We start from the raw sequence: 21,102 nt of genomic DNA, 5'->3' as shown, positions 1-21,102 counted from the left end.
ATCTTCCAAACAAAAGTTGAATAAGGAAACTATAGAGCTCAACAACACAATTAATAACCTAGACTTAATTGACATATATAGAATATACCACCCAACATCAAGCAGTTACACTTTTTTCTCAGCAGCACATGGATCCTTCTCAAAAATAGATCATATATTATGTCACAGGGCAACTCTTAGACAATATAAAGGAGTAGAGATAATACCATGCATCTTATCTGATCATAATGGAATGAAAGTGAAAATTAACGATAAAAGAAGTAAGGAAAAATCATGCATCACTTGGAGAAAGAACAATAGGTTACTGAATGATCAATGGGTTATAGAAGACATCAAGGAGGAAATTAAAAAATTCTTAGAGATAAATGAAAACACAGACACAACATATCGGAATCTATGGGACACATTGAAAGCAGTTCTAAGAGGAAAATTTATTGCTTGGAGTTCATTCCTTAAAAAAAGAAAAAACCAACAAATAAATGATCTAATACTTCAACTCAAAATCCTAGAAAAAGAAGAGCAAAACAACAGCAAAAGAAGTAGAAGACAAGAAATAATTAAAATCAGAGCTGAAATTAATGAAATCGAAACGAAAGAAACAATAGAAAAAATTGACAAAACTGAAAGTTGGTTCTTTGAAAAAATAAATAAAATCGACAGACCCTTAGCCACGCTAACAAAGAGAAGAAGAGAGAGAATTCAAATTACCAGCATACGGGATGAAAAAGGCAATATCACAACAGACACTTCAGAAATACAGAAGATTATCAGAAATTATTTTGAATCCTTATACTCCAACAAAATAGAAGATAGTGAAGGCATCGATAAATTTCTTAAGTCATATGATTTGCCCAGATTGAGTCAGGAGGATATTGACAACCTAAACAGACCAATATCAATTGAGGAAATAGAAGATACCATCAAAAGACTACCAACTAAGAAAAGCCCAGGACCGGATGGGTATACAGCAGAGTTTTACAAAACCTTTAAAGAGGAACTAATACCAATACTTTTCAAGCTATTTCAGGAAATAGAAAAAGAGGGAGAACTTCCAAATTCATTCTATGAGGCCAACATCACCCTGATTCCTAAACCAGACAAAGACACTTCAAAGAAAGAAAACTACAGACCAATATCTCTAATGAACCTAGATGCAAAAATCCTCAATAAACTTCTGGCAAACCAGATACAAAAACATATCAAAAAAATTATGCACCATGATCAGGTAGGATTTATCCCTGGGATGCAAGGTTGGTTCAACATACGGAAATCAATAAATGTTATTCACCACATCAATAGGCTTAAAAATAAGAACCATATGATCATCTCGATAGATGCGGATAAAGCATTCGACAAAGTACAGCATCCCTTTATGTTCAAAACTCTAGAAAAACTAGGGATAACAGGAACATACCTCAATATTGTAAAAGCAATCTATGCTAAGCCTCAGGCTAGCATCATTCTGAATGGAGAAAAACTGAAGGCATTCCCTCTAAAATCTGGAACAAGACAGGGATGCCCTCTCTCACCACTTCTGTTCAACATAGTTCTAGAATCACTGGCCAGAGCAATTACACAGACGAAAGAAATTAAAGGCATAAAAATAGGAAAAGAAGAACTCAAATTATCACTATTTGCAGATGACATGATTCTATACCTAGCAGACCCAAAAGGGTCTACAAAGAAACTATTAGAGTTAATAAATGAATTCAGCAAAGTGGCAGGCTATAAAATCAACACGCATAAATCAAAGGCATTCCTGTATATCAGCGACAAATCCTCTGAAATGGAAATGAGGACAACCACCCCATTCACAATATCCTCAAAAAAAAAAAAAAAAATACTTGGGAATCAACCTAACAAAAGAGGTGAAAGACTTATACAATGAAAACTACAGAACCCTAAAGAGAGAAATAGAAGAAGATCTTAGAAGATGGAAAAATATACCCTGTTCATGGATAGGTAGAAGTAACATCATCAAAATGGCGATATTACCAAAAGTTCTCTATAGGTTTAATGCAATGCCAATCAAAATCCCAATGGCATTTCTTGTAGAAATAGAGAAAGCAATCATGAAATTCATATGGAAAAATAAAAGACCCAGAATAGCAAAAACAATGCTAAGCAGGAAGTGTGAATCAGGCGGTATAGCTATACCAGACTTCAAACTATACTACAGAGCAATAGTAACAAAAACAGCATGGTACTGGTACCAAAACAGGCGGGTGGACCAATGGTACAGAATAGAGGACACAGAAACCAATCCACAAAACTACAACTATCTTATATTCGATAAAGGGGCTAAAAGCATGCAATGGAAGAAGGATAGCATCTTCAACAAATGGTGTTGGGAAAACTGGAAATCCATTTGCAACAAAATGAAACTGAATCCCTTTCTCTCGCCATGCACAAAAGTTAACTCAAAGTGGATCAAGGAACTTGATACCAAATCAGAGACATGGCGTCTGATAGAAGAAAAAGTTGGCTATGATCTACATACTGTGGGGTCGGGCTCCAAATTCCTCAATAGGACACCCATAGCACAACAGTTAATAACTAGAATCAACAAATGGGACTTACTCAAACTAAAAAGTTTTTTTCTCAGCAAAAGAAACAATAAGAGAGGTAAATAGGGAGCCTACGTCCTGGGAACAAATCTTTACTCCTCACACTTCAGACAGAGCCCTAATATCCAGAATATACAAAGAACTAAAAAAATTAGACAATGAGATAACGAATAACCCAATCAACAAATGGGCCAAGGACCTAAACAGAAATTTCTCAGAGGAAGACATACAATCAATCAACAAGTATATGAAAAAATGCTCACCATCTCTAGTAGTCAGAGAAATGCAAATCAAAACCACCCTAAGATACCATCTCACTCCAGTAAGATTGGCAGCCATTAGGAAGTCAAACAGCAACAAGTGCTGGCGAGGATGTGGGGAAAAGGGTACTCTTGTACATTGCTGGTGGGACTGCAAATTGGTGCGGCCAATTTGGAAAGCAGTATGGAGATTTCTTGGAAAGCTCGGAATGGAACCACCATTTGATCCAGCTATTCCCCTACTCGGTCTATTCCCTAAAGACCTAAAAAGAGCACACTATAGGGACACTGCTACATCCATGTTCATAGCAGCACAATTCACAATAGCAAGACTGTGGAACCAACCTAGATGCCCTTCAATAGACGAATGGATAAAAAAAATGTGGCATTTATACACAATGGAGTATTACTCTGCATTAAGAAATGACAAAATCATAGAATTTGGAGGGAAATGGATGGCATTAGAGCAGATTATGCTAAGTGAAGCTAGCCAATCCCTTAAAAACAAATGCCAAATGTCTTCTTTGATATAAGGAGAGTAACTAAGAACAGAGTAGGGACGAAGAACATGAGAAGAAGATTAACATTAAACAGGGATGAGAGGTGGGAGGGAAAGGGAGAGAGAAGGGAAATTGCATGTAAATGGAAGGAGACCCTCAGGGGTATACAAAATTACATACAAGAGGAAGTGAGGGGAAAGGAGGAAAAATATAAGGGGGAGAAATGAACTACAGTAGAGGGGGTAGAGAGAGAAGAGGGGAGGGGAGGGGGGAGGGGGGATAGTAGAGGATAGGAAAGGCAGCAGAATACAACAGACACCAGAATGGCAATATGTAAATCAATGGTTCTGCAACTGATGTGATTCTGCAATCTGTATATGGGGTAAAAATGGGAGCTCATATCCCACTTGAATCAAAGTGTGAAATATGATATATCAAGAACTATGTAATGTTTTGAACAACCTACAATAAAAATTAATTTAAAAAAAAACAAAAAAAAAAATAAAAAATAAAACAAGGGGAAGGGCTAGAATATATATATGTTCTACATATATATGTGGTGTTTGTGTACATATGTTTGTGTGTATACATATATTTATACCAGGGATTGAACCCAGGGGTGTTTAATCACTGAGTCACATCCCCAGCCCTTTTTTCTATTTTATTTAGAGACAGGGTCTCACTGCATTACTTAGTTCTTCACTGAGTTGCTTAGTGCCTTGATGAATTTCTGAGGCTGGCTTTTAACTTGTGGTCCTCCTGCTCAGCCTCCTGAGCTGCTGGGATTATAGGTGTGTGCCATGGTACCCAGCAGGCCTAGAAATATTAACCCCAGGAAGACTTGGTATTTGGGATCATGTTGGAATTCATGAATAATGAATTCGAAAAGTAAAGAACAGTAAACAAAAAGATTGTGAGTCATACTGATTAAAGAGAGAGAACCTTTAAAAACATTTAATGACATATTAAACCAAGGATGACTGTTTAGACTGATGGAGGAGACCAGAAGTCCAGGAAGGATTAAGTTTGTCTTCAAAGACAGCAGCAGTGTAGCTTAAGGTGGTGTTTCCAGATGAACAGCACATGAACTTAGGGACAGGAAGGTCAGCATAGGACAGGAAGGAATAGTCCTAGGGTCCAGCGAGGCCCCAAGCTGCCCTTGCTCAGTTGGCATGGTGGGATCTACAGCTCCTTACAGCAGAGACAGAGTCCCAGTGCCCTTTGAGGCCCAGGCCATGCTGGCCTGGAAACTAGCAGGGCTTCCATCTGAATATGAATAGGGAAGACCAGAGCTGCTCTTGCAGGACAGTTCTGAAATCCAGGAGGACACCTATTGTCCCTAGTGCTTTATGCAAATAAATAAGCCAAGGGTCTTAGGACAGAATGAGGAGGACCCAGGACCAGATGGTGAAGAAGCTGAACAGCTCTAGAACAGGGGTGCCCTTTGTGCATGTCAGTCCTGAAATGCTCTGATAGGACTACAGGGAAGCTGGGAGCAGAGGGAGTGGCAGGCTCACAGTCAGTGGCAGAAGGACAGAGGGAAGAGGAGTGGCCCCAGGATGGCCCGGCTGTAGAAAAGCCAGATACTGGGCTTCACTATCATGGTTCTTCATTCTCCAGTTCACTCCATCAGAACTGGAGACACTGGAGGTGTAACGTGAATGTGGAAAAAGACAAGCCTCAGATTTATGCATTAATTTGAAAGCTCGTGCTACATATATAAAAGCGGCCCTAAATTTTTGATCCATTATTACTACTGTTGCTGCTGGTGATAATCTATAATAAGCATTATAAAGTCAGTTATTCAACAGTCAGAGAATTGGACATCCCTTCAGTGGTTACTGAGTAAGTTTTTATTACAAAACTTCATGTGATTTTTCAATATGATACTGCCATAACACTTAGGTCCATAATTTCACATTTAGTATCTTTTCATTTTTGCAGAAGTGAAATGTAAAAGGAAAGATCTGCCACTGCGTTTTACAGACTGAAGCTCTAATGGTGACACTGAAAACAGTTGGCTTCTGCATTAATAATCCTTAACATCACTTATTTGATAGATGCATTTGCTCTCCCCTGAGGCTACTTATGTTAGAATTGTAGAATTTTTATGAATAATTTTTGGTTTCAGCTGCAGAGAAAGAAAAATGCAATTGAGATGGCCAGGTACATGGGATGTGATCTGTTCATTTTTCTCAACTGGTAAGAATATCCCAAGAAAATTACCATTTAAAAGAACAATCAGAATCAACTAATGAATGACAAGTAAACACACTAAGAATTGTTCTGTAATGGTTAAAACTTGTGAATATTTTATTTAGCCTAAATTCAAAAATAGAACTGGCAGCCTGTTAAAACAGCATTTTCTAAGGATAGCTCTCAGACGAAGCACTAGACAGAATTACAGGGTTAGGAAAGCTCCCCAGTCCACTGGAATTTTAATTGGTGACAGTAAAAGAAGAGAAAATTGGCACTGGAGCTACAATAAAAGACACCTTTTTAGAAGGAGTGTCAAAAGTGATGCCCTAAATGATGACATTAAGTAGTGTTTTCTGTTAATAAATTTCAGGGGCTCCCATATGATGACAAATCCCTTTTTAGGCAGGAATAGGTTTTCCTGCTGCACAAATCAGTGTCCTCTACCTGGCTCACTCTGATTGTCAGGTACTTGCTATTTGCTGTGCATCTTCTAGATTGCCTTCACTCCTTCATAGTTTTTATACTTCTTTTCATACTAAAATTAGGTATAGCCTTCCTGCTGTCCCCAGGAGCCGCTTTTCCTCTAGACCACATGGTGATGTTCACATTTCAACTACACTCTCCCACAAAATCCTCCTTTTAGACAGAAATAAAGGGGATGTCAACATTTACTGTGCAAATGTTCTTGGCTTTCTCTACATAATTAGTTTTGTAGGTTGTTTGTTTCTAGGTGTATTACTAAAACAATGAAACCCTTTTGGACACCAAAAGGTTATGTCAAATTTAATTAGGAGAAAATTGGTATAATCTAAACATTAGCAGACAGGCTGCACATAAACACTAAACTAGCCTGGGATTCCCTGTCTGTAATTTCATTTAGAATCCTTCAATCATTCTCTTTTTAAGTTAACAATTTGACTTTCGCTTTATTCACTTATTCAAATAAGAATAATTATGTTGAAAAATAAAAAGGATAAGCAATTACATGGTGTATATTATTTTTTCTTAAGGAAAAATTTAATCAACAGCCTTGATTTTAATTCAAATATTTAACTTTCTATTCTTCAAATTATTATTATCTAGTATCTTAGTTTCAATACAGGCTTATACCACCTGGGTTTATCATTATTTAAATTTCTTTTTTTCTTTATTCTTTTAAAACAAAACTTTGAAGTTTTTTATTTTGGTTTTACTGAACTGTGTTTACTAGAATAAAGTTCATGTATTTCCACATTATCATTAACTATGTCTCAAGGTGCAGCAAAAACAGATAAAGAAGAACATTTTAAGTAAACTGAAAACAAAATGACTCAAGCATTATGAATTCTTTCTTACTTTACTCTACAAAGAACTCCAAGATCTTTAAATAAGAAAATAAATAAAAATAAAAATTTACAAGGTCATCTTTAAAGCCTGAAAAGAAATGATTTTTGATAACATACACAAAAATACTTCTAATAATAAGACAGATACATGTGTTAATAAAATCCCAGATGAAGATTTTTTTAAAATAAAAGTAATTTGAAAAATAACTTTGATTGCTCTCATACCACACATGACACATGATGATTTAAACCACAATCATGGTCTTATTTAAAAAAATCTTATCAATAAAAATAATAGAGAGCAAACTCCTAAGAGTTCTTTAAAGTGATACAAATATCAAGGAAACTTAGAAAAAAACCATTTTCTGTTTGTAAAATAGAAGTAGAATATGAATGGTCTGATTTTGTCACTAGGACACTTGTTTTGGAAACATTAATAAATGATTACTGAAAAGTTTAAATGTCCATTTTGCTTTTTTCTGTGTAAGTAGCAAGATGCTGAGTTTGGGTCAGGGTGCAAGTATTTGAAGCCATGGGCATAATTATTCACTAGGGCATATCTACATTTCACTCTTGCAGGAATCAATCAATCAATCAAATCAGTGTATATTTTTAAGAACACAATTATATGATACCACTGTATCACTTTAGGAAAGGAATAGTAATTCCTTAGAAATCATCAAATACCAATTACTACAGACTCTCTAGCCCTTCTATTAAACTGCAGATACATCTCCCATGTGAAGTGGACCTTAGAAGTGGCTTGGAAGAACACCTGAAGCTCAGTTCTACATTCATTTCCTGCCTCTTGACACAAATCAAGACTGGTTACTTCCAGACATCTGGTCAACCTCTAGACAAGCAGAAGACAGTGCCTGGTTATTCACCCACTCAACACACAGGCTGCAGAAGCAGGCCCAGGGGATACACGTTTCCTTCTGTTTCACTTTAATTTCTCCATCTGTTCATCTTCCATTGTTTTATTCTCTTCCCCCGCCCCCCCCCCAAAAAAAAACACATCTCAGCCTTATAGTGTCCTCCAGTGCTCTCTCAGACTCCTCTCTAAAATATTTCTGTGTAATTCCTATTCTAGAAATTTCTTTTTAATAAAGCTAGATAAAACCAGAATAAACTGTGCTGGTGTCTGAAACTATGGTCTCTTCCCTTATCTATCTTCCCACCTATCGTTTAGGATGCCTAAGCATGAAGCAATGTCCTTTGCTGCTATTGGAACTGGTCAATTTCTTCCAGTCATCAAAAACTACAGGAAAATGTGCTTCTCCCAACTTATGATAGAGTTTATTATCTTTCCAACCCACATGTAGCTTTTGTTTAGAAGTTTACAATGATGTAATCTATACTTTGGATGGGAACACAGGATGCTGGAAAAAAACTAAGTTTTCCCATTCATATGTTAGCAGGCATAATGTATTGACTTTTATGAAACCATATGAGTATATATTTGGGCTACATCTGAACACTCTCTCTGCTATCAAGCTCTATGTATTTTGGAATCTTTAGGATTCAGTGAACAATAAGAATGTAGGTAATACTGATTGACGAGCTGCTTGCAGAATAGGTATCTGAGTCCAGGCAACCCAACTATAGAGTTGATGCCTTAAATAACCATTCTTCTCTATTATCTTTTGGGGTAGCATCAGTTACTGATATAGAACATGTTTATAGATAGAAGGAATTTTAGGGTCAAAATTCAAAGATCCAATTGTGACCATGCTACTTTCATAAGCAGAGAATGCTTGTGAGTAAAAACAATAATGGGGGTAACTCCTAATATGAGTCGCATTTGGAATTGAAATATTCTAAAGCATTTCTGGAAACTGCATCTACCTAAATGAATCATTATGTAGATTTTGTTCTTTTTGGATTATACTTAGCCCTATTCTGGAACCCCTACCCCCAGCAGTTATAGAAATATTTTTGTGTGCATTGAGACCACTGTGACTGGGAATGCAAAGGCTTCTATTATTCTTGACATAAAAAGCAGGTTGTGAAGGTACACAAATAATATTTGAATAATCTTGATAAAGATTAGGCCTCCAGTGATAAACACGCACACAGGAAAGAATAAAAGAGGAGGGGGTAGTACATGTTGACAATTGTTTTTACAATAGAGGCTCACTACTTCTGCAGGGACCTTTGGTCCCTGATCCCTGAGACAGGCTGTATGGCAATGTGCAGGGGGAGCTGGGAATGGGAACAGACACTAGGAAGACAGGAATGTGACAGATGTCCACAGTACAAGAGTCTCCTTTTGGCTGAGGCATAGAGCATTCATCAGTGTTGGTCTCCAATGAGAACTCTCAGAAGCTGAGCCTGGATACTTGTGCATGGTGTTAAGAGGGGAATACAGAAAAGGCAATCAAGGAGAAAAAAAGGGAAAGGCAGTTTTCAGAATGGAGGGGTTTGGTGACCCAAAGTACCTGGCTGCCTTCTGTCAAAGATAAGTAAAATGGAGGGGAAAAAACCTATATTCACATGCTTCCAGGGGACTACTGCCAGAGAAATAAAGGCTTTCTTTAGTCTCTGTCTTTTTTAATTAAGCATTTTTTCAGTATACAAGTGGGATACTCTTTTATTTAGGAAAAGAAAGAATAAATCTAATAAATGAATCAAATAGAAATAAATTGGCTCCCTAGACATAGCTCAGTGCAGGCGATCTCAAATGTTCAATGGCAGTACAGGGCAGAGCATCAGGAAACTTCCAGCAGCAAACTTCTGAGTGAGAAGAGTGAGAAGAGAAAAAACAGAAGTAACCTGCAAGGGACAGAAACTTCCTAAACTGTTTCCTGCCTTGACAAGCTTTCCAAAACTGTGTCCATGGTGAAAAGGGAATAGAGCCAGAAAAAGTGGCTCAAGGTCTGAATTGCATCTCACTTTTTTATTTGCCAAATGGGGAAGAAAACAGTCTAAAGAAGTCCCTGAATCTGCTGCTACAACAAAATCACAAACTAGTGATAATGTACTGACATTTTACATATCTCTGCACTGTATAATTCTAAGGCCCTGGTGCATACCTGACCTTGTGCTGAGCCTGCATGTGGTAGGAGCACAGAAATGGTTGTTCAGTTTTTGATGAAACAGTCTCTAAAGGAATGGAACCCTTACTTTGTAAGGGTCAAGGCACTGAAGGCAAGGTGAAGCCAGCACTGTGAATACTCTATAATTTGAAGGGCTAAAGGGCTGAACTTGGTAATACATGTGAAAGAAAAAAATATATATATACACACACATACATACACTATATATATACACACACACACACACATACATACACAAGTATATATGCATTCTCTCTCTCTCTCTCTCTCTCTCTCTCTATATATATATATATATATATATATATATGCAAAAGTATATATATATACTTTTGCATACAGGATGCATTTCCACTTATAAAAATAAAGAACACTTAAATCAATTTCTGCTTTCAATTCCAACTATTTCAACTACCAAATAAGGAAGCTGTACTGTGAGACTTTTAAAGTTTCTACCAGCTCTAAAAGAATCTATAATTTTCTACTTTAAATGAGGCATACACCTAAAATTCTCTTAAAGATTTAAAAAGCATTTGTTCCAGTTTTTTATAAAATACATATAAGTAAAAGCATATGGTATTTGTCTGTGTCTGGCTTACTTCACTTAACATAACATCCTCTAGGCACATAACATCCTCTAAGTTCACCCATGTTGTTGCAAATGACAAGATTTCCTGTTAATTTTTTTAAGGCTGAACAGTATCCATTGGGTACATATAGCACATTTAACAAACCCTTTCATGCATTAATGGATACTTGGCTATTTTCAAAATAACTAATAAAAGATAGGATTTTAAATGTTCTCACCACAAAGGTTTGATAAGCATTTGAAGTGACATATAGCATTTGATGTTTGATAATGAGTACATATATTGAAATACTCTGTACCCCATAAACATCAAAATAAAATAAAATTTAATAAAATAAAAGTTTTTTTTAAAAGCATTTGTTTGATACAACCTAGAACTGGGCACCTCCTTAACAACAGGGCATCATTTGTCTTCAAATTACTCTTCTTCAATTTAGGTTTTATTTTTCAAAGGATCCATTTCTGTTCATGACATTCATAACAAGCTAGTGATTTAACAAGATTGATTTTTACCTTCATCTTTTCATTTATAACCTATCTTTAAATGTTCTCACTGCCAAAGAGCAAGTTTATTAAGAGCACAGGGTTCAGACATCTATGAAACGGGTCATTTGGTTAATTAGTCAGTATCTTTGGAAATTAATCTGAAGAAGACAAACTGAAGGAAGTTTCTAGATAAGCTGTTGATTGCAATTGTTCATCTCTCTGGGAAAACCACAGATGGGTATAAGATGCATGTGGAGTCTGCACATTGTGGCTCTGAGTGGCTGGAATCCTTAGCCTCATTGGGAGAGGGTCACTTTTGCCTGTGTATAAATTACATTCTTTCAAAGTTTCCCTACTTAATATTGGAAACTAGACAATACTACATTTCACTAAGTACAATTTTTAAATCAATCTCCAAAAGGATATAACAAATGAACCCAAAACATAATCTATAACCCGCTGACAATGTATGAACAACTTAGCCAATGTAAGCTCTTATAGAATTTGTGCTTCAAGTACAAACCCCCATGATGTTTGAAAGAATAAAAACAAAAGTTGTTTACTAAAGGCTAAGCTCTTGATTTAAAAAATAAAGTTCTTTTGATTGTACTTAGAAATAATTTCAAGTGTTCATCTCCATTTGGAAGACAGAATGTCACATTCAAAATATTCTTTACAGAGCCCATAGACTTTCATGGAAGCCTTGAGAACATTCTGTTTCAAGAATAACTTGCCCAGAAAAGCAAAGTGAACCAATATGAACTGCTCCAAAAACCTGGAGGGGGATTTTGAGTGGGGAAAATATGAACCATATTTGTGTTTTTGAAAATCTTTATTAAAATTACACCCCATGGAAAAATGCGTGAGAAACAGATGAAAAACAAACAGAAAGAAAGCACTAGAGCACCTTTCACTGTTGTGCAGGGGTTGAGGATCTGTAAATATGTCTACAATAAACCTTTACTCTGCCTTTTTATTATTTTCATAGTAAAGCTTGATTCTCTCTGCAAGTAACTAGAGGAAACTTTTTTTTTTTTGGTTTCTCTTTTTCAATTATGGACAAAGTAGAATCATGGGAAAAACTGACTCTATAATGTGTTTGTTGGGGTGTACAAATAAGATTAGTGCAAAGATAAGCAAAGTGAATCTCACAGGATGGACTATCTCCAAAGAAAGTGCCTGGATTTACTCACACATGTGAAGAGAAAGTATTTCTAAAAACAGAAGGTGATCAGCTTTTAACTGAAGAAACAAATAGCCAGAGATGTCAGAGATAATGACACCAAGGTATTTCCTGGAAGCATACGCTTGGTCAGACCAACATGAGACCTCCTTCCTTCCTGGCTGAAATATTCCATCATCTGATTGGTGCATGCTAACTCCTTTATGCACTCATGCACCCATTCTCATAGTCTTACTGAGTATCTGTGTCAAGCTGGCTGACTACCAGGTGGTTGTTGCCACCCGATGAATGAATAAATGAAACCCCTTTTCTGATGTACTAGTCTTGAAGCACCCGTGGCATCTTCCTCTTTAGCTGAAGACACAGAATGGCCTCACCAGGTTGTGAACAGTTCTGTCTGATGGATAGTTACATTTCTCACTGTAAACGATGAGCTGGTATCAGGTTTTCTAGCTCCATTCCTGTGGTGTCTGACATCTGACTTAGCATCCTGAAATATGACACTGAGCATCAGAGTCTCTGAGCATAAAAGACAGGTGGTGAGAAAGCCAATGGTACATGACACAGGACCCTATATGGATGGTCAATTCTCCACAGGCCACAGTATCTAGAAACTGTTCTAAGTCTTCTAAAAATGTTCAGCCCAGGGTTATTCACTTGGGAGATATGTCACTAGCTAGTTAGGAATTTTACACAAGACTACTACACTTGGAAATATGAACATACCTAATTAATAAGACCTATTCTTTGTGGTTTTAGTGCATTTTTAAGGTCAGTGAAGGAGAATGTTATTTTATCAAATTTTTTTTGTAGCAACTACTAGGTATTTGACACTGCTCTAAGTGCTTTAGAAATATTAATTCACTTCATCTGTATGACAACTCTGCAAGACCAACTATTATCATCTTCATTTACAATGAGCATCGTGATATTAAGTAATTGTCAATGTCATCAGGTTATAAAGGAGGAGTCAGGGTCTGAATCTTGGCACCATAGCTTCAGAAGCCTTGTTCCTAATCATGAAGTTCTACTGTTTCTCATTAACAAGAGCTTACATCTTCACGGCATTTATTCTGCATCAGGTACCTCTATGTATTTATATATGTGAATACATTTAATTTCCACAGTGGCCTCTAGGAGGCAGTACAGTGAGGTAAGTATTAATGTTGATGCTAGCGTTCAATAGTCTGCATATGAACATGGGTCTTCTACTTCCTATGTCTGTGACTAAGCAAATTCAAATCTTTCTACTTTAGTTTACTCATCTATAAGTTGGGGACAACAATATTTCCTATCCTCAATATTCAGGGTAAAGATGAAATTAGTTACTTTATATATAAATGTGTAGAATGTTGTCTGGCACACAGGAAGCACTATCCTGGTCATAATTAGTTTAACCAAACACTAGGACTCTACATTAAATAAATTTAAGAAGTTTAGTAACTTCTCTGAGGTAGCAAAAGAATCTGGGCCCAGGCCTTCTGACTGTGGTACTTCTAGTACATTTTGCTTTTAAGAAATAAAAGTAGGCCATGGGTTCTCTTTCCTGTCACCAAGAGGCAATAATTTATAACATAAATGCTAAAATTGCATTTTTAATATAAATGCTAAACTTTTGGGGAACAAATGTAAAAGAATAACATATAGGCCCCCCCAAAAAAACCTGAGACAAACATGTACACAATGTACCCACAGACCTTTACTGACAATGGTTCATAATACTGAAGTTTACAAACAACTCTATTCCACGGTCTCTTTCAATAAGGAATCAGGTTATTAAACATTTTAGTTACAACTTTTTAAATTTAATAAAAATTTTGAAGCTCTTAGAAATGTATTTCTAAGAAGAGCTGTACAGTTGTAAGAAATCTATGACTTTTTTTTAGCACCTGACAAGTATCTTTTTTTTAAGTTAATTAAGTTTGGGTTTCCTGTCCTACTCCAAAATGGCTTTAAGTTTTTGATTTAAGTGAAGTTTGTAACCTGAATTTCATGGAGATAATTCCTGAATAGGTTGTGGGGGTGGTGTCCATTAACCACCTCAAATTAAAATGCTGTGAATAAGTGTATACATGAAATTTTCTTTGTGAGGAGAAAATCTTACATCATACCAGCTACTCAAAGAAGTTCTGTGTCTCCTAAGGTGAGGAACCATGAGAGCACTCAAGGCTGGGAAGTCCTATAGAAAGCATGAGGCAGTCTTATAGAAAGCATTGGGTATAGTGATCTCCCTGTTCTCTCACATGTTTCCAGGGTTGCCAAAGGGTCCTGCACAGAGCAAACTCCTGAAAGAGACAAGAGACTCCACATAGCAAGAGCCAGGTTAAGATCGGAATCCCAACTGACTAATCCTGTCAAATTAGCACAATTTCGAAAAAAAAAAAAAAAAAAGAAATGATATAGTGGGTATCATACCTGTACTCAGGAAGAGTCAAAGGTAGGGATATTAACAGTTTGTAGTTTCTGTTAGGACTTCTAAAATTATTTTAATTAAAAGAGGCATTTTACCCTGGGTGTGGTGGTACACACTTGTAATCCCAGCAGCTGGAAAGGCTGAGGCAAGAGGATCACAAGTTCAAAGCCAGCCTCAGCAACTTAGTGAGGCCCTAAGCAACTTAGCAAGTCTCAGTCTTAATATAAAAATATTTTAAAAGTGTCAGGCCGACAAACCTAAAACTGTCTGATGTTGGACAAGGGTGCCAAAGTTATATCTTGGAGAAAATACAACCTTTTAAACAATGGTGCTGGGAAAAATGGAGAGCTACTTGTAGAAAAGTGAAACTGGAACCCTATCTTTCACCTTGAACAAAACTCAAATCAAAATGGATCAAAGACTTATGTATTAGACCAGAAACCTCATAACTAGTAGAATAAAACATAGGGTCAGAACTCTATCATATAGGTGCTGGCACAGATTTCCTTAACAAGACCCCAAAGCACAAGAAATAAAACCAACAATCAATAAGTGGAATGCTGTCAAACTAAAAAGCATCTTCAGAGCTAAGGAAATGATTAAGAGGGCAAAGAGAAAGCCTATAGAATGGGAGAAAATCTTAGGCAGCAATTCATTCAGTAAGGGATTAATATCCATAATGTACAAAGAGCTCAAAAACTTAACACCAAAAATCCAAATAACCCAATCAATAAATGGGTAAAAGAACTAAAGAGAAACTTCTCAATAGAAGAAACACAAAAGGCCAATATATACAAGAAGAAAATGTTCAACAACTCTAGCAATTAGGGACATGTAAATTAAAACTACACTAAGATTTCATCTCACACCAGTCAGAATGGCAATGATCAAGAATACAAACAACAATAAATGCTGGCAAGATTGTGGGGAGAAAGGAACACTTATAGATTGTTGGTGAGATGAGAGACTAGTACAACCACTCTGGAAAGCGGTTTGGAGATTTCTCAAACAAGGATGGAACCACCATATGACCCAGCTATCTACTCCTTGGTATTTTTCTAAAAGACCTAAAATTGGCATACTACAGTGACATGGCCATATCAATATTTATAACAGTACATTTCATTAGCTAAATTATGGAATCAACCCAGATGCTTGTCAATAGATGAATGGGTTAAGAAATTGTAGTACGTGTGTGTATAAACACACACATATACTACACACAATGGAATTCTACTCAGCCATTAAAAGAATAAAATTATGGCATTTTCCAGTAAATAGATGGAAATAGAGAATATTCAGCTAAGTGAAACTAGCCAAACTCAGGAACACAAAGATTGAATTTTTTTTCTCATATGCAGAAGCTAGAGTAAAATAAAGGAAAGGTGGAGTGGAGGATAAGATTACATAAGGATCCAATCCAATCCAGTGAAAGGAACTCTAGTAGTGTAGAAAAAGAAGGGGAAGGGGGGAGATGGGAAAAAGAAGGGATCATGAACTGATATTGATTTCTATGCCTGTATGTGTTTGTTGGGATGAATATAATTACTATGTATAACCATGAAGCTCTAATAAAAGGGGGTACACTGCAGGGAAGTGGCTTAGTGGCTAAAACACATTTTATAATAGGGCTATATATGGAAATGTTAGGAGACCCTCAATGTTGCACAAAATTACATATAAGAGGTTGTGAGGGGAAAGGGGGGGGGGAACAAGGGAGAGAATTGAACAACAGCAGATGAGGTAGAGAGGGAAGATGGGAGGGGAGGGGAGGGGGGATAGTAGGGGATAGGAAAAGCAGCAGAATACAACAGTCACTAATATGGCATTATGTAAAAATTGTGAATGTGTAACTGATGTGATTCTGCAATTTGTATTTGGGGTAAAAATGGGAGTTCATAACTCACTTGAATCAAATGTATGAAAGATGATATGTCATGAGCTTTGTAATGTTTTGAACAACCAATAAAAAAAATAATAGGGCTATATGAAAGAAAATTTTCTATTTTAATGTTGTAGTGAAACTTGGAAGGGGATGATCCTAGATCCATTTTATTAGAAACTAAGCATGTGATTTTGAGGGGTCAGCTTGTAGTAGACAGGACTGGGAGTGTTAGGCATGATCCTCTTTTTAAGGGGATTTTTAGTGCATAAATGGCTCTAGAAAAGCCTTGCTGATGGGCAAGAAGTATAGGGTGTGGTTGAATTAGAAGAATAACTTTTTTTGTGTATGTGTGGTGATAGTGCTGGGGTGGAACCCAGGGTCTCATGCATAAAGCACTCTAATACTGAGCTGTGATCCCAGTCCCAGAGGAATAACTTCTAATGTCCCATATCACAGTAGTATAACTATGGTTGACAACAATTGAGAATTTCAAAATAGCTAGTGGAAGAATTTTAAATGTTCCCAACATAAAGAAATGATTCATGTCTGAGGTGACACATGTGCCATTTTACCCTGAACTGATCATTACACACTGTTTGCATGTATTAAAGGGTCATACTGTACCTCCCACAAATGTTTACAATTATTTTGTGTCAACTAAAAATTATAACATTTAAAAAATTAAAAAGTAAAATAAATAAAAAATACTGATGTCAGGGAAAACATGTAAATAGAAGTGAAGAAGGACTTCACAAGTGTAACCCACACAGTCACATGTGCCAGACCTGCAACATCTTCTTTCACAACTGCCTTTCTGAGTTATCTAAAGCAAAACTCTATTGAAGTTAGTTTAATAAATGAAATGAAACACTAAAAAGAACACTTTTCCAGGCCCACTTGGCTGCCCACCATGAGGCCAGCAGGTGCTCTCTGCAATCAGTGTGGAGAAGTGCTTCTTAATGTTCTTCATCCAGCTTGCATCCCACACTGTCTCTGTGGGTTGTATTTTGATTGTGAACTATGATCAGTTCTGGGCTAGAATACCCACCTGCATGCTCTTCTGGCCCTTGCTGTGAGCCCTGGTTTTGAAATTCTAGCTCCATTCTGGTTCTAAGCATATGGTAATAGATACCACTTCCTCTCCTTTGATAAATTTGTTTTGCTAATCCTAAATCTTGAATGTTACAATTGCATTAATGTCCAGTCAATCATACATTATGAAGTTCATATTAGACCATCAATATATTAGCTGTCACATGAAAATAATTAAACAGAAGAGAGATAGGAAGAAAATACTGAAAAAGCAACATATCTGGCTTGAATAGGATTTATTTAATTTGCAGAAATATTACCTTTATCATCAAAGGTCCAAATCAGGTACTGGTAGAAAAGTCAATGAATTTGAGGGAGCTGGGCAGAAGAGACTCAATACATAAATTTATAATGTGGCCTCTGTATGAAAGGGAAAGCTGTGTATTACTATTTCTTGGGAATAAAACTGGTTGTGAGTAAATTGGACCATTCATGTAGTTTCACAGGTTCTGGCTGTGAATAGATTTTAAAGAATTATCTCAGAACAAAACAGAGGGATAAAAGAGTGAGGACAGTGTTTAAAATGTCATCTTCCTTATGTGGATGATAACACTCAAGGGGCAGGGAGAATAGAAGTTCAGTGGATTAGACAAAGGGAAATGGAGGGAAGGGAAGGGGACAGGAATGACAGTGGAATGATTCTAGCATAACTTTCCTATGTACATATGTGAGTACACCACAGTGATCTCAACATCATGTACAACCACAAGGTTGCGATCCTAATTGGAACCAGATGTGCTCCATGCATATATGTCAAAATACACTCTATTATTATGTATAACTAAAAAGAACACATAAAATTAAAAATGGCATTTCCTATTAATCCTTATCATCTATTTAGTTGACTTCTTAGAATGAAATGGTTGTATTTTTTTATTAATGAAGGTGATCCATGAACAAATTTTACCTCTCCACACCAATCACTGTAGGTTATTGTCTATTGTTTTGACTGGCCATCTAAGGCCATTAATTGCATTATGCTTGTGGCATATGTTAGAAAAGAGAGTCTAGCTTTCTAATCTGAGCATGGTGGTCTGAATATATGCAGCATATAGCCTTGAATGAATGTTAGAATAAAAATATTAATCTTTTGCCTCTCCCTGAACCAATAAGAATGATGTTTGAGAATTCTGATCTGTAGTCCAGTCTGCACTAAAGGGAGGCCACCATGGTCTGGTAAACAGGGCATTAGGCATAACCTTCTCCATTATGGGCAGATAAGTAGCCCTACAAATGGATTGCATTTGCTGTTCCACAGTTGCCTAAAATGTATTTGCTCATTAACACCTGACAGGTTGATACCACTGAAGAGAGCTACTGAGCAATTAAGTCTCAATCAAATTAATTCTGCAGATAGTGACTTCTCTAATGGTACTTTTCTTCAAAGAATAATCTCCCTTAGGGAGAGAATCAACTAAGGGAAGCCAAGTGAGGGACCATACATAGATTTGGGGGTTTCAATCTCTAGCTGACTGTTGAGTCACATTAATCTACAAGTCCTTGGTTTTGAAAATTCAAATGAGGTTTAATTTTTATTTTCATACTACTTATAAAGACATGAATTTCTAACCAAGATAAGCAACTCAGGAGTTTTTTGTGTACTTTACAATTGAATTTTCATATGTATTTATAAAAACACTAATTCAAAATTATCATCAAATTTATTACATCAAATTTATGATGCCTACTTTAGAACACTTTGAAAGCCATGAGAATGAATTTCAAAGAACTAACAATGGGTTCCTCTAAAGGCACTCATTAATTTAGTTCAGGTCCAGAAAGCACCTAGGATTGAACTCAGAGGTCCTTGTTTAATCCCAGATTCAAGCACTTGAGCCTGAGCCAGGTGTGTGCTTTCTAAGATCATGGCAACTCCCCTGTGGGGCCTGCTATGTGCTGGGGCACACTGGGCAGCCTACAGGAGAGCTTGCACTTGGCCAGCAAAGCCCCTTTGGCAGGAGCCATTACTGACTTCATGGAACAAGGGGAGAAAGACACTTGGAGGCTAAGGAGATCATCTCAGCCAGGGTGCACAGTCCCCAGTGATCATGGGAGACTGTGGACCTACTGGTGCTACCCAGTTTTTCCATGCTAAGATTTGCTGGGCAACACTACAGGGAAACAGAAAAATACAGCTATTCATATGGATAAAAACATTTAAAATTTGGTTCTTCATTCACAGTAGCTACTTTTAGCATAGTCATTTCCTCATTATTCCTGGGGAATTGGTGCTGGGGACCCCCTGTGGAAGCCAAAGTCTCAGGAAACTCATGTATTTTATATAAAATGACATAGTATTTTCATATGACCTACATACATCTGCCTGTATACTTTAAATAACCTCCAGATTACTTACAGTTCCTAACACAATGTAAATGCTGTGTAAATAGTTGTGATACCACTTGGTGGTTTAGGGAACAATGAAAAGAAAAAATATATATATACGGTACAGACAACATTTTTTTCCTGAATATTTCTGATCCACTTTGGTTGGATCTGTGCACACAGAACCCACAAGTACAGAGGGACAAGTGTACTTGGTGTCCACATGTGACTAGCAGTTATCATACTGGACAGTGCAGCTATAAAACACTCTCACCCCAGCATAAAATTCTAATAAGCTCTACTGCTGCCCTAATGCTTGAAATTCTGCTCTCTGGTTCTTTTCTTATTCTGTGACTCATCTACCAAAATTGGCCTCCATCCATTAACTATTCCCTCCCCTTAGGGTCCACTAGATCCTTCTGATCTCCCTGCCTCCAAACCTCCACTTTCCAACCAGGATTTTCTTCACGTCCTTGATTCCCTTTCTCCTGGCTTTCTGTTGTGTACCAACTCCTGCTAATTTCTACTCTTTGGCAGGCAACATCCTTTTGCTCTCCCTGCTCCAGATTCTGGATTCTATTACTGGGAACGATGCAGAAATTATAATAATGTTGGTCAGCCTTACCTAGGTCTTCTCTCCTTCTCAGCAATTCTTTAATTTATCTTATATCAACTTAGTAACTCACCCAATATGATGCCTTCTTCTCTAAAACCTTAGCACTCTTGGGACCCTCACTCTTCAATATGATCTGACCTAGTAGAGAAGATACTGTTGCCATGAGCATCTTTGACCTTTCCTCTAAATTTATTTTGGTTTCCTTTAACCAAAGGGACTCACCAATTGCTTTTAACCTGGGAATATGAATTTGCTGCTTCCAGATCTTTGTGTATTATCTCTTCATTTGCAAGTCCTCCCTCTCAAAACTGCACCTCTGCTGCTTTTGGATTATCTCTCCTGAAAGCAATTCTTTCTGCTCCAAACTTCCCTAGCATCTTATCTGTGCCTTTCACAGTTATTACCTGGAATTTCACATACTCCAGTATACACAGGGCATCCACATATTCCCTCATAAACACAAACATTTGGAGAAGGGGCTGCTAGGCAGATTGAGCTTGGTTCTCCAGCAGCAACAAGTACTATTCTTTGCACAGACAGCAGTCAGTACATATTTGTTAAATGGATATCTATAGATCTATTTTTTGTAAATGTCACACTAATTCC

General features: G+C 36.9%; 1 protein-coding gene across 5 annotated transcripts in view; it reads right to left on the bottom strand.

Annotated features, from left to right (window-relative positions):
• Window positions 1-21,102, bottom strand: part of Ptprm (protein tyrosine phosphatase receptor type M) — an 825,932-nt gene that overhangs the window by 73,987 nt on the left and 730,843 nt on the right. The gene's annotated exons all lie outside the window — the stretch shown is intronic.

This window comes from Callospermophilus lateralis, chromosome 17 (assembly GCF_048772815.1).
Source record: "Callospermophilus lateralis isolate mCalLat2 chromosome 17, mCalLat2.hap1, whole genome shotgun sequence".
NCBI classification, from domain to species: domain Eukaryota; kingdom Metazoa; phylum Chordata; class Mammalia; order Rodentia; family Sciuridae; genus Callospermophilus; species Callospermophilus lateralis.
This window is presented reverse-complemented; position numbering and strand designations above follow the sequence as displayed.